The sequence below is a fragment of the Mesoplodon bidens genome, assembly GCF_964165515.1.
Source record: "Mesoplodon bidens genome assembly, chromosome: 2".
NCBI lineage: Eukaryota > Metazoa > Chordata > Mammalia > Artiodactyla > Ziphiidae > Mesoplodon > Mesoplodon bidens.
This window is the reverse complement of record NC_138177.1, coordinates 133241023-133252591: the sequence shown is the minus strand read 5'-3', so window position 1 is coordinate 133252591 and position 11569 is coordinate 133241023. Positions and strand designations below refer to the sequence as shown.

Below are 11569 nucleotides of genomic sequence, written 5' to 3'. Positions count from 1 at the left end.
CATTTCATTTTATACTATGGAATCTAATGGAATATACTATGGAATCTAATCTATGGAGTCTAATCTTTTTTGAAAGTCTTCCTGAAAGAGTTGAGGTAATGACAATCTCAGGCTTCATGGCTTATCTTCCCATAAAGCCTTCTCTCAAACTTTGAATATCGATTGTCAACCCATTTGGTAACCAACTTTTTTTTCAACAAATATTTGTACTGCTTAATTTTTATTGTTGTTGTTGTGTACCGTTAACACGTATCAGATGCTTACCATCCACGTCCCAGGCACTCTGCTGGGCAATTCCTAAACATTGCCTTATGTAATCCTCTCAACATTCCCCATAATAACAGGTAAGGCAACTAAGACACAGAGCACATAAGTGACTTGCCCGAGGATCAGCCAACTTGAACCACAGTGTGTCCTACTCCATACCTCTTGCATCACTTTATTCTATATCTTATGATAGTCTAAAACCATTGCTAACAAAAACACATGTACAATAGAATGCTAAGAATAAATAAAGCCTCTGGGAAGGGGGCCAATAATTGAGACTGGAGCCTCGGATAAAATAGTTATTGCATCAAGCATTAATTAAGAGCTAAGCTTCCCAACAACCAAGGCAAAACAGAGTACACAATGCATCATACGGTATCTGATTTTAAAAACAAGCCATGCTCTTCCTTCCCTCACCCTGAACCTTGAGTACTCCTACTCATTCATTCATCAATAAAATCTAGTAAACATCTACTTTTGCCATACACATTTCAGTCCTTCAAAAGACACACTAGTCCCTGACACCGCACTCTCAGCTAAGTTTACGGTGTGGTTTTTCATAGGACAGATATGGGATGACCTGTTGAACACCTGTCTTCATAAGAGCTGGTTCAGGAGCTGCATGACCACAGTCTGAGTGACCACTTCTGGTGTCAGCCCTCAATAAAAGCAGATAATGAAACCAAGTGGGGCCCTGTGGGGCTCCTGGGCACGGAGGTCTTTTTGTCCCCCGTTTCTTGTAGGCAAGACTCCAGCCCCCATGACCTTCCCTGAGTTCTGGAGGGCCGATTGGAACAGTTGCTAAACAAGGGAGGAGCAGCCAAGAAACCACCTGAAGCAGGATTAAAGGGACCAGAGAAGCTCATCAAGATTAGGAGACCAACCACCTGAGATGAGATGAAGGGAGTGCAGGCCCTGTACACACCCTAATCTTGTCAGCAACCCCACCCTTGAACTATTGCTATAAAACACCTCATCAAATCCTCCTAGGTGGGGACATACACTTTTTCAGGGCAGGAGCCCTCTGTGTCCCCCTTTGCCTGGCAAAGCAATAAAGCTATTCTTTTCTTTTTTAAAAAATAATTAATTAATTAATTTGTGACTGCGTTGGGTCTTCGTTGCTGCTTTCCCTAGTTGCGGTGAGCGGGGGCTACTCTTCATTGTCGTGTGTGGGCTTCTCATTGCAGTGGCTTTCTTGTTGTGGAGCATGGGCTCTAGGCGTGCAGGCTTCGGTAGTTGTTGCACGTGGGCTCAGTAGTTGTGGCACACGGGCGTAGCTACTCCACGGCATGTGGGATCTTTCCGGACCAGGGATCAAACCCATGTCCCCTGCATTGGCAGGTGGATTCTTAACCACTGCGTCACCAGGGAAGCCCCAAGCTATTCTTTTCTACTTCACCCAAAACTCTGTCTCCAAGATTCAATTCAACACTAGTGCACAGAGGCTGAGCTTTTAGCATCAGTAGCAGCATATTCAATCCATGGGTCCTGGTAGGGTTAAGTACCACAGGGATCTTTGCAAGACCACGAAGTACTATGATCTGTTCAACTGAAAATAACGAATGATGCCATTGTGTAAGATAGTGCATTGCTTTATACTGGACTTGAATATGTATAAGGAGTAGCAGGCCCAAAGATTTAAGAGGAAATCATGGAAGAAATTAAAATTTTTTAAGTGTTAAATTCTATCCATTGAGGTAATCTATTTTCCTGAAAATTGGGGAAAACTAGATATCAGTAGCAGAACATCTTGACACAGCCATAGAAAAGTAATGATCATAAAACAAGATTACAAGTGAGAGGACGGAACTCCTTGATGCCTCCCTTGTTCCTGTGAGTGTGGCTGAAGTTTGGTGGTCAAAGCAGGGAATGAGGAACTGGCCAAGCCAGAGGAGCCCAGAGCGGTGGGCTGCTACCCTCCAAGTCCCTGGGGTGGGAGAGGGGCATCCGGACCCAGAAGTCAGCCTCCTTCTATAGAAGGGATTCCTTGCTGTGCCATCATCTAGGTATTCTATTTCTTACTCTGCCTTTGGGCCCAAAAGCAGCAGGCTAATGTGCCTTCTGTATTTTCAAGACAGGGTAGCATAAGGCAGCATTTCCCAAACTTTGATGAGAAAAAGCTTTGTTGGCAGTACACCTATTAATATCTCCAGAACAATGTTCCTCGTGACACACTGATCTAAGGTAATGTGTATACATAGGTGAATAAACTCTGGCCAATGTTCAAGATAAAGGAAATAATCCTTGTATTATGCTTTCATCTTGCTTTCAACTTTAAACGTTGGTTTTTCTTTAAACAAGGCCTTCTGACTCACTGAAGCTCTTTGTGCAAGGAGGTATGTTTGCATTTCAAAGTCTCATGTTTCCTAAGAAAGCCAAGTTCTGAAAACACATTTTGCTGTGATAAAGACTTTTCTGAGATTATAAAGCTAAACAAAAAGTACAATGAATTTAAAAGTTCTTTCTTACCATGGATTTAGCAACAAGAGACCCCAAAATACTTATTTATACAATCTTCTTTGCCTATGAATCCACTGGGCAACTACATAACCAACAGGTTAAAGAAACACATATAGTTGTATGTATGTGGGTGGGTTCATGGGTAGTAACTGTAGGGTATGTGTTCTTCAGGAATATTAACTGTTCTCCTCCAGCTGGGTGACTTTGACAAACCACTTCCTATGTATATTTCAATCTTGCCATCTGAAAAATGAAGGTTTTGGATTATAGTGTTTTTAATACTTCCCCAAAGATGAGAATCGCTAGAAGTAGTGGTTAATATGGAGATTATTAAACCCTCTATTTGAACTTCTGATTAAATGCACCTAGGTTGTTTATTTTTTGTTTGTTTGCTTATATGCTTGTTTGTTCATTTGTTTTTAAACAAAACCTCTAGGTCTTTATCTTCAAGGAATTTGAAAACTTGATTAGATGACTCAGGGACTTTCCATCTCTGCCATTCTATAATTCTGTGACTCAGTGAGGTGGGAGATCCACTAGCCCCCTCAACAGAAGCTTACTGTAGTCAAGATGAGACCTTGGGGGACTTCCCTGGTGGCCCAGCCGTTAAGAATTTGCCTCCCAATGCAGGGGACGGCTTCGATCCCTGGTCAGTGAGCTAGCTCCCACTTGCATGCCGCAACTAAGAGTTAGCATGCCACAACCAAGACCCGGGACAACCAAAAATAAGTAAATTAATTAAATAAAATTTTTTTAAAAAAGATGAGACCTTGGGAAACTTCTCTTTCTTAGGTTCTCCCCCATGAAGCGTGACATCCAGATAAGTTTGTGTGAAATAGATATCTACCTCTCATAAGTCAAGGAGATGATAAGCCCTATGAGAACAACAAACCCTAGTTATGTGGTGGTTATTAAAACTGTGAACACTCTTCCCCTTAACTCTCCTGATGTGTTCTCTTAAATAAATGTCCCACTCAGGGTCCTAGTGTCTGTCCGCTTCCCCAAAGCTCACGTTGATAACTTTCAACATCCAGAAACGGTTTGAGAACCGCATAACTCCATGACCTGTTGTCAAACCTCAAACTCCTAGATACACCAAGTCTGATCACTTACTTTTTCTTCTCTGGAAGCCAGTTGGTCCCCCTGAGACTGACCCAACCATTTCTGGGAACTGGTTGGAAAAATGAAGTCTGGTTTTCCAACCAATCCTTTGAGATAATCAGAAGACAGAAGGCTAAAAGGTCCTGTGCCTTTAGCTTCTCTCAAAGAAAACCTGTAGGACAGCACCCAAACACAATCATCTCAATTTTAATTTTTAAAACTGAAGTTGCACCTTCGCCTGTCCAAATCAATGATGCATGCAGGGAGGAAAGCAGCATCGTGTTTTGCTGCGGAAAGACTGTAATCTCTTTCTCTGAACATCTTTAAGAACAGTGCTGGGCGGTGGCCCGAGCGCAGCCGGAGGAGGCGGAGGACGCCCGCCCTGCACCGCAGCTCGCATCTGTGGCCGCGCGATCCACCTCCCGCGCCGCTTCCCCCGCGTGCGTCCCTCTGGCCGCGGAGACGGCGGGAGGCCACACCAGACCGATGGCGGCGGCCCTGTCGGGCCTGGCGGTACGGCTGTCGCGCTCGGCCTCGACCGGCGGCTCGTACGGCGCCTTCTGCAAGGGGCTCACACGCACGCTGATCACCTTCTTCGACCTGGTCTGGAGGTCTGCGCATGAACTTCCCCTACTTCTACGTCGTGGCTTCGGTGATTCTCAACGTACGCCTGCAGGTACATACTTAGAGCAACCAACCTGTGGCACTCTGGGGGGGTGCCCAGCAGGATGGCTGAGCTCCACCCACCAGCTCGCCCGCCCTAGAGCAAAGCGACCAGCTCGTCTCGCGCGCACAGACTTGCCTGCCGGTCTTGCCATTGCCCCATCTTTTCATATAAATGGGCGGCTAGAAATCATTTGCTGAAAGCCTGCAATATAACCCAAAAAGCCTAAGATATAATTAAATGTTGAATCTCAAGGAAATAGCTAATTCAAAGAACAGAACTTAAGAATCTGAAAATCCTCAGAAATATTTGAGAAGTTCTTGCATCCATAAAACAAAAGACAGCACCGAACGTAGGGAAATGACAGTGAGCACAGGATGCCCTAAGGGGGAAAAAAGGAAAAGTTACTAACAACTTAAAAAAAGATAAACTGTACAAGAATGGTCCAAATAGGAGACAAATCTTCCAAATTAGAAAAAGAAGAGAAGAGACTTCCAACTGAATGGAATCGATTCTAGGCAACAGACGGATGGAGTTAGACGGAGGAAATTTACAACATGATCTGAAGGCAGACATTTTTCATCCCAAAAGAAAAAACAACGGCAAACAGAACCTACTGGAAAAAACAAACATTTCAAACTGTACAAGAAGAGCATGCTTCACATATGAAACAACCTCAGATGTGGCCTGTGTTTCAGCCGTTGCCTGGAGTGTGAGAAAGGGAATCTGAACACTGGCATGTGGATCAAGACTCTGCAGTCACAGAAAATCCAATCATAGCGTTCAACTTTGCTATTCAGTGAACAGTGTTTAAATAATCATTGCAATGGAAATATTAGTTACGCATTTTCATTTTTAGAGTAAATCTCTAGGCAAAGCAGGGGAGACAATTATAGAACAGAGTGGGAATGTTAACCAACTTTGACAAGTACAGGCAACAAGTTGGCAGGCAGAGAGGAAGAAATGGAATAGTGGTGTTATTCTCCTAAACTAGGAAGTCCAGATACTGTCTCTAGTTGAAAGAATAAGACAGATTTAGGGGTTAGATTTTTTAAGTGAACAAGGTAACCAACAAAAGCGTTAAAAATAGTGATACAGGGCTTCCCTGGTGGCGCAGTGGTTGAGAGTCCGCCTGCAGATGCAGGGGACACGGGTTCGTGCCCCGGTCCGGGAAGATCCCACATGCTGCGGAGCGGCTAGGCCCGTGAGCCATGGCCGCTGGGCCTGCGCGTCCGGAGCCTGTGCTCCGCAACGGGAGAGGCCACGACAGTGAGAGGCCCGCGTACCGCCAAAAAAAAAAAAAAAAAAAAAAAAAAAAAAAAAAATAGTGATACAACCAAATGGAGGGGGGAGGAAAACCAAGGGGACAGCAGGAAGTCAGCAGAAAATGCCTCATGTCATCAAGTTAAGAAATAGTAAGGAAAGCATATTATTAGGAAAAATGGAGTTAACCTCTAAACAGACATGTAAAAGTTTTTGCCTCTGGGTTGGGAAAGCAAAAGTTGAGAAGGGGGGATGGGGATTTACTGCTTTTCATTATATGTCCTTTTGTACTGGTTGATTTTCCTAAATCCCTTATATGCATGTATTACTTTGATTAAAAGTTAAAACTTTAAATGAATTTACTGCAATTTTTTAAAAAAGTGTTGATCAGAGTGAGAGAAAAGAACTGACACTAGGGAAAGGAAATATAGATATGAGACTGATGAGGTTAAGTAAAAATCCTGAAATCCTGAATTTGAAATGCAAGTATCAGTATGAACTCATGAGATATATATATATATATATATATATATATATATATATATATATATTTCTTTTTAATAAATTTATTTATTTCTGGCTGAGTTGGATCTTTGTTGCTGCTTGGGGGCTTTCTCTAGTTGCAGCGAGCAGGGGCTACTCTTCGTTGCGGTGCGCGGGCTTCTCGTTGTGGTGGCTTCTCTTGTTGCAGAGCACAGGCTCTAGACGGATGGGCTTCAGTAGTTGTGGCACGCAGGCTCCGTAGTTGTGGCTCATGGGCTCTAGAGCGCAGGCTCAGTAGTTGTGGCACACGGGCTTAGTTGCTCCACGGCATGTGCGATCTTCCTGGACCAGGGATCGAACCCGTGTTCTTTACACTGGCAGGCGGATTCTTATCCACTGCGCCACAAGGAAAGTCCCTACCTTGCACATTCTTGAAGGTGGCCAAGGAAGTCACCCTTTGTTCGCATTCCTGTGGGATGAGCTATGCTGGAGATGGCAGAAGCAGGATGACCCTGCTTTATTCTTTCACCATATTGAGGTGTTTCAAAATAAGTGATCTGAATAAACATTCAAAAGCAACTTTTTCCAACATCAACTTATTGCAGTTATTTGAGGTGGGGGTGGAAGCCACAGAGGACCATGATGTCAGACTCCAGAACACCACTTTCTTCCCCCTAACATGATTTAAAACTCAAACCATCTTCACATGCCTTTCTGAGGCCAGAAGGACAGTCCTGGGCTCTTGGCCAGAACCAACCCCCCACCTTTTCAGCACCAGTGTCTTTCCTCTCACTTCTTTAAAGAATGGAGAAGAGCGGGGAAAAACCTGGAAAACATTATGCACCTTTGACAAAAGTAAAATAGAAACATACTGCGTCAATTTCTCACAGACTCTGTAGTGAGAACCTCACTTTATTTTCAGATGTGTGGGAGTCTTCTGTTAGATGCTCAGTCCAGCACAGCAGGGAGAAAACAGGATACACTGTAACTAGGTTGTAAATAGATTTAAACCCCTTGGGTCACCCTGCCTTTAGTTTCCTAATGCCCTGCCCCACAACGGAATGACAGGGCCAATATCTCAGTCTCAGAGGTTTTCAAAATTTCGTTCTTCACACAACTCTAGAATTCCTTATGTGCACAGACTAAATAGAAACAAAACCAAATTCATGACAAATGACTTTTTAAAAACTTGAAATAAAACAAGCATTTTTCTGAACAGGAAGTGTAACAGACGCAAAGAAAACCACTCAAATTGTTTTCTTCACATGCTGACTTCGTATCTGTCCCTCACATTTATTCCTGATCCACGGTGCCCTTTTCATTAAGTTGCTTGTGGATTTGAATCCACTTTGATTCCCATCCTTTCCATAAAACCTTCAGTCTCTCTTGAGAACCAAGGTCTAGGCTGAGGAAGTTGCAGTTAGAAACAAAAGTGAATTAATACCAGGCAAAAAGTATTAAGTAAAGCCTGCTAAACTTTCTTCATGCCTTCTTTCTTGTAACGCTTGCATGACCCTCTGAGGTAGCTGCTCTTATCTCCTCCATTTCACAGTTGAAGAAACCAAAGCTTCAAGGGGCTACAACTAGTAAGAGACTCAGCTATGACTGGAACAAATTTCTGTTTTACTCGAAAGCTGAAGCCTGTAATCACTGTGATAAACCTTTTACCAGGAGGCTTTGGAAGGGACTTAGCTATTTATGTTAAAAGTACCAGGACTTCCCTGGTGGCGCAGTGGTTGAGAGTCCGCCTGCCGATGCAGGGCACACGGGTTCGTGCCTCGGTCCGAGTAGATGCCACATGCCGCGGAGCGGCTGGCCCCGTGAGCCATGGCCGCTGAGCCTGCGCGTCCGGAGCGTGTGCTCCGCAACGGGAGAGGCCACAACAGTGAGAGCCCCGCGTACCGCAAAAAAAAAAAAAAAAAAAAAAAAGGCAAAGGACCTGAATAAACATTTTTCCAAAGAAGACATACGAATGGCCAACAGGTACAAGAAAGGGTGTTCAACAGCACTAATCATCAGGGAACTGCAAATCAAAGCCACAATGAGCTACCACCTCACAGCTGTTGGAATGGCTGTTATCAAAAAGACAAGAGATAAGTGCTGTTGAGGATGTGGAGAAAAGGGAATCCTTGTAGATCGTTGGTGGGAATGTAAATTGGTGCAGCCATTATGTGCCAAAACAGTACAGAGGTTCCTCGAAAAATTAAAATAGAAGTGCTATATGATCCAGCGATCCTACTTCTGAGTATATATCTGAAGGAAATGAAATCACCATTTCAAAAAGATATCTGCATCCCCATGTTCACTGCAGCATTATTACAATAGCCAAGACATGGAAACAACCTAAGTGTTTATCAGTGGATGAATGGATAAAGAAAATGTGATACACACACACACACACACACACACACACACACACACACACTGGAATATTATTCAACCGTAGAAAGAAGAAAATCCTGCCATTTGCTACAACATGGATGAAACTTGAAGGCATTATGCTAAGTAAAGTAAATCAGACAGACCAAGACAACTAGCATATGCTCTCACTTATATGTGAAATCTTAAAAAAAAATCTTAAAAAAAATCATAGGAACAGAGAGTAAATTGGTGATTGTTGAGGTTGTGGGGGAAGAAATGAGGTGAAAGTGGTCAAAGGTACAAGTGTTCCGTTATAAGACAAATAAGTTCTGGGGATGTAACGTACAGCATGGTGACTATAGTTAACAATATTTGAAAGTTGCTAAGAGAGCAGATTTTAACACACTCACACAAAGGTAACTGTGAGGTGACGGACGCGTAACTAACCTTACTGTGGTAATCATTTTGCAACATATATGTATATCAAATCATCACATCGAGAATAGATCATTGCTTATCTCTGCTAATAAAATCATGCAAATATTCCAAAAAAATTCATCACGTTGTACACCATAACCTTACACAATGTTATATGTCAATTATATCTCAATAAAGCTGGAAAAAGATAAACTCATTCAAGTTAAAAAAAAAAAAAAGATACCCAAAATGGAACTTGTGCTTTTGACCCTTAACCTGCTCTTCCCCAGTCCTGTAAAAGTCACCACCATCCACCCAGCTGCTCAAATCAAAAGCAAGTCCTCTCAACTGTGACCTTCAACATTTATCCTTACTGTGACCTACTCTCCCTACTTCCACTGGCTGCTGTTGTGTCTGTGTGTGTGTGTGTGTGTGTGTGCGTCAGTGGGTTCCATGTGTTATATTTGTTATGCATGCAGAGAACTTGTTTTGTCTTTCAGTATGTGAGTTCCAGTTTTCCTTTTAAAGCCGTTTCTTCAGGGGTGGGCCCTAATTACCAAACTGCTTTTATTGCTCTCAGTCTCAAAACAAAACAGACAATCTTAGTCCTGCCTTGATCACAAGCGTCTTGAAGGAGTTTGTCTCTTCTCTTACCCTCTACTTCCTTCCAAGTTTCTGACTATTCCACTCTCTCTATTCTCACCCACGTAGTACCCTACTCACACTATTCTTGTTAAGGCCACCAATAAGCTCCCAATTGCCAGATCCAAAGGATTATCTGTAGGTAAAGTATGATTATCCTAATCATATTAGACCTCTCTGATCATTGGAAATTGCTGGACTTTCCTGCTGCTGTGGGTCCTGCAGCCCCCGTGGGTCCTGAGGCCCCTGCACCTTGCATTGCTCCCACCACTCTGGCTGAAAGGGGTCAGACTTCTTTGGTGACTCTCCTGCAGACTTCACCCTTAATCCTCCTCTCTTCTCAGTCTATACCAGTGGTTCTTAAACTTCTCTTTTTCAAGAACACCTTCAAAAATATGTTGAAAGCTATGAGACACTCTTTCCTGAAAAAAAATATTGCCTGTTCACGGATATGCAATATTTTAAGTAATTTCAGGGTTCCCTCACACCCTGAAGGCAAGTTCGACCCCCTGCTCTACTTTCTCAGCCTGGGGGGATGCCAACAATTCCCTGGTCTTCAAGGGTCACCGTATGTTGATGGTTTTCAAATGTATACCTTGAACAGCAATTATTCTCCCAAACCCTAATCTCATATCCTCAATATCCAACTAAAATATCTCTGTTTATCCCAAAGCACCTTATGCTCAATGTATCCCAACCTAGCCTGAATATTTGGCAGTCCCTGTCTGATTTCTCCTCCAAGTGGATGATATTGCCATGCATCCCAATCACCTAAAAGAAACCTGCTCTTCCTCTCCCTCCTCTTGCAATTTCCCAGGCTCAAGCCCTTCTCATCTCTTACTTGGATTACTGGAGGAGTCTTCTATTTGGTCTGCCTCTTTCCCACATTGCCCTCTTCCAAGCCATCCTCTACACTGCAGCTACATTTATCTTTATCGACCGCTGCACTGCTCATGGCAGTACCTCCCCAAGTGTGTTTCCAAGAATACAGTCTGTGTGATGTAATTGGTGTTATAGGAACAAAAAAAGTTATCATGGTCAATTAAGTTGGAGAAAAGAGTAAAAATTAGTTAGGTTTAATTACCTCTCAGAATCTTCAACATGCTAAAACACATTTTGGAGCTCCACCTGGCGGGGTGGGTGGTGAAATAAAGCTTTTGTCAAGCGTTCTGGCGACAAAAGCCTAGGGTTCTTTGGATTATACTTTGGATAGGACTGGCCTACAAGTTGAAATTTCATTTCCTTGTCTATCTTTTCTTCCAATTTCCAGCTGCTCTTCTTGATAATGTCAACAGTGGGAGGACAGCAGTGTGGTACTCTGGATTCGGGAAGATCAAAGTTTAAATTTCAGCCCAAGACTTTCGGTCAAATTATTTAATCTCTCAGAACATGGGCTGGCTGGTCTCCATGTGCCCCTCACGAGGCTTACCTCTATAGGCTACGTCATCCAGGCGTCCCTGTCCTCTGGCTTCCAGTTGATTTTGGCCAGTGGAAACCAGTGGTGGGAGCCCAGTGGGTGGAGCAGTGGGAGAAGAGAGAACAGGGTATTCAATTCCCCCACCCGGACCTCCCTGCCTTGTTGTAATGCAGTGTTTTGGCCCTCTGACCCTCTCCTGGCTCCAGCTGTCTCCTGTCTGGGTCAGTCTCTCCCTCTCCTTCCCTTTAGACCCTGGGGTGATAGAGGCTTCCAGCTGTTGCTAATCCCCCGTGGTTTCATCATCACTTGTTAGTTCCTTTAACTCTGTTCACACCTCTGTAAATAGTCCATTCCTTAAACTCTCTTCAATTAACCCCCCTGAGTATACCATCTGTTTCCTGCTGGATCCCTGACAGTATAGAACTTTAGTCTCCTTACGAAATGGGGATTGTAACACCCACCTCATGGGGCTATTGAGAGCATTTGGTGAAAGT

General features: G+C 43.5%; 1 pseudogene across 1 annotated transcript; it reads left to right on the top strand.

The window, feature by feature from the left end:
- Positions 1-4314: 4314 nt before the first annotated feature.
- Positions 4315-10658, top strand: LOC308604920 (small integral membrane protein 10-like protein 2A; annotated as a pseudogene). The gene is made up of 2 exons: positions 4315-4504; positions 10476-10658. The product of its transcript is annotated as a small integral membrane protein 10-like protein 2A (transcript).
- Positions 10659-11569: the final 911 nt, after the last annotated feature.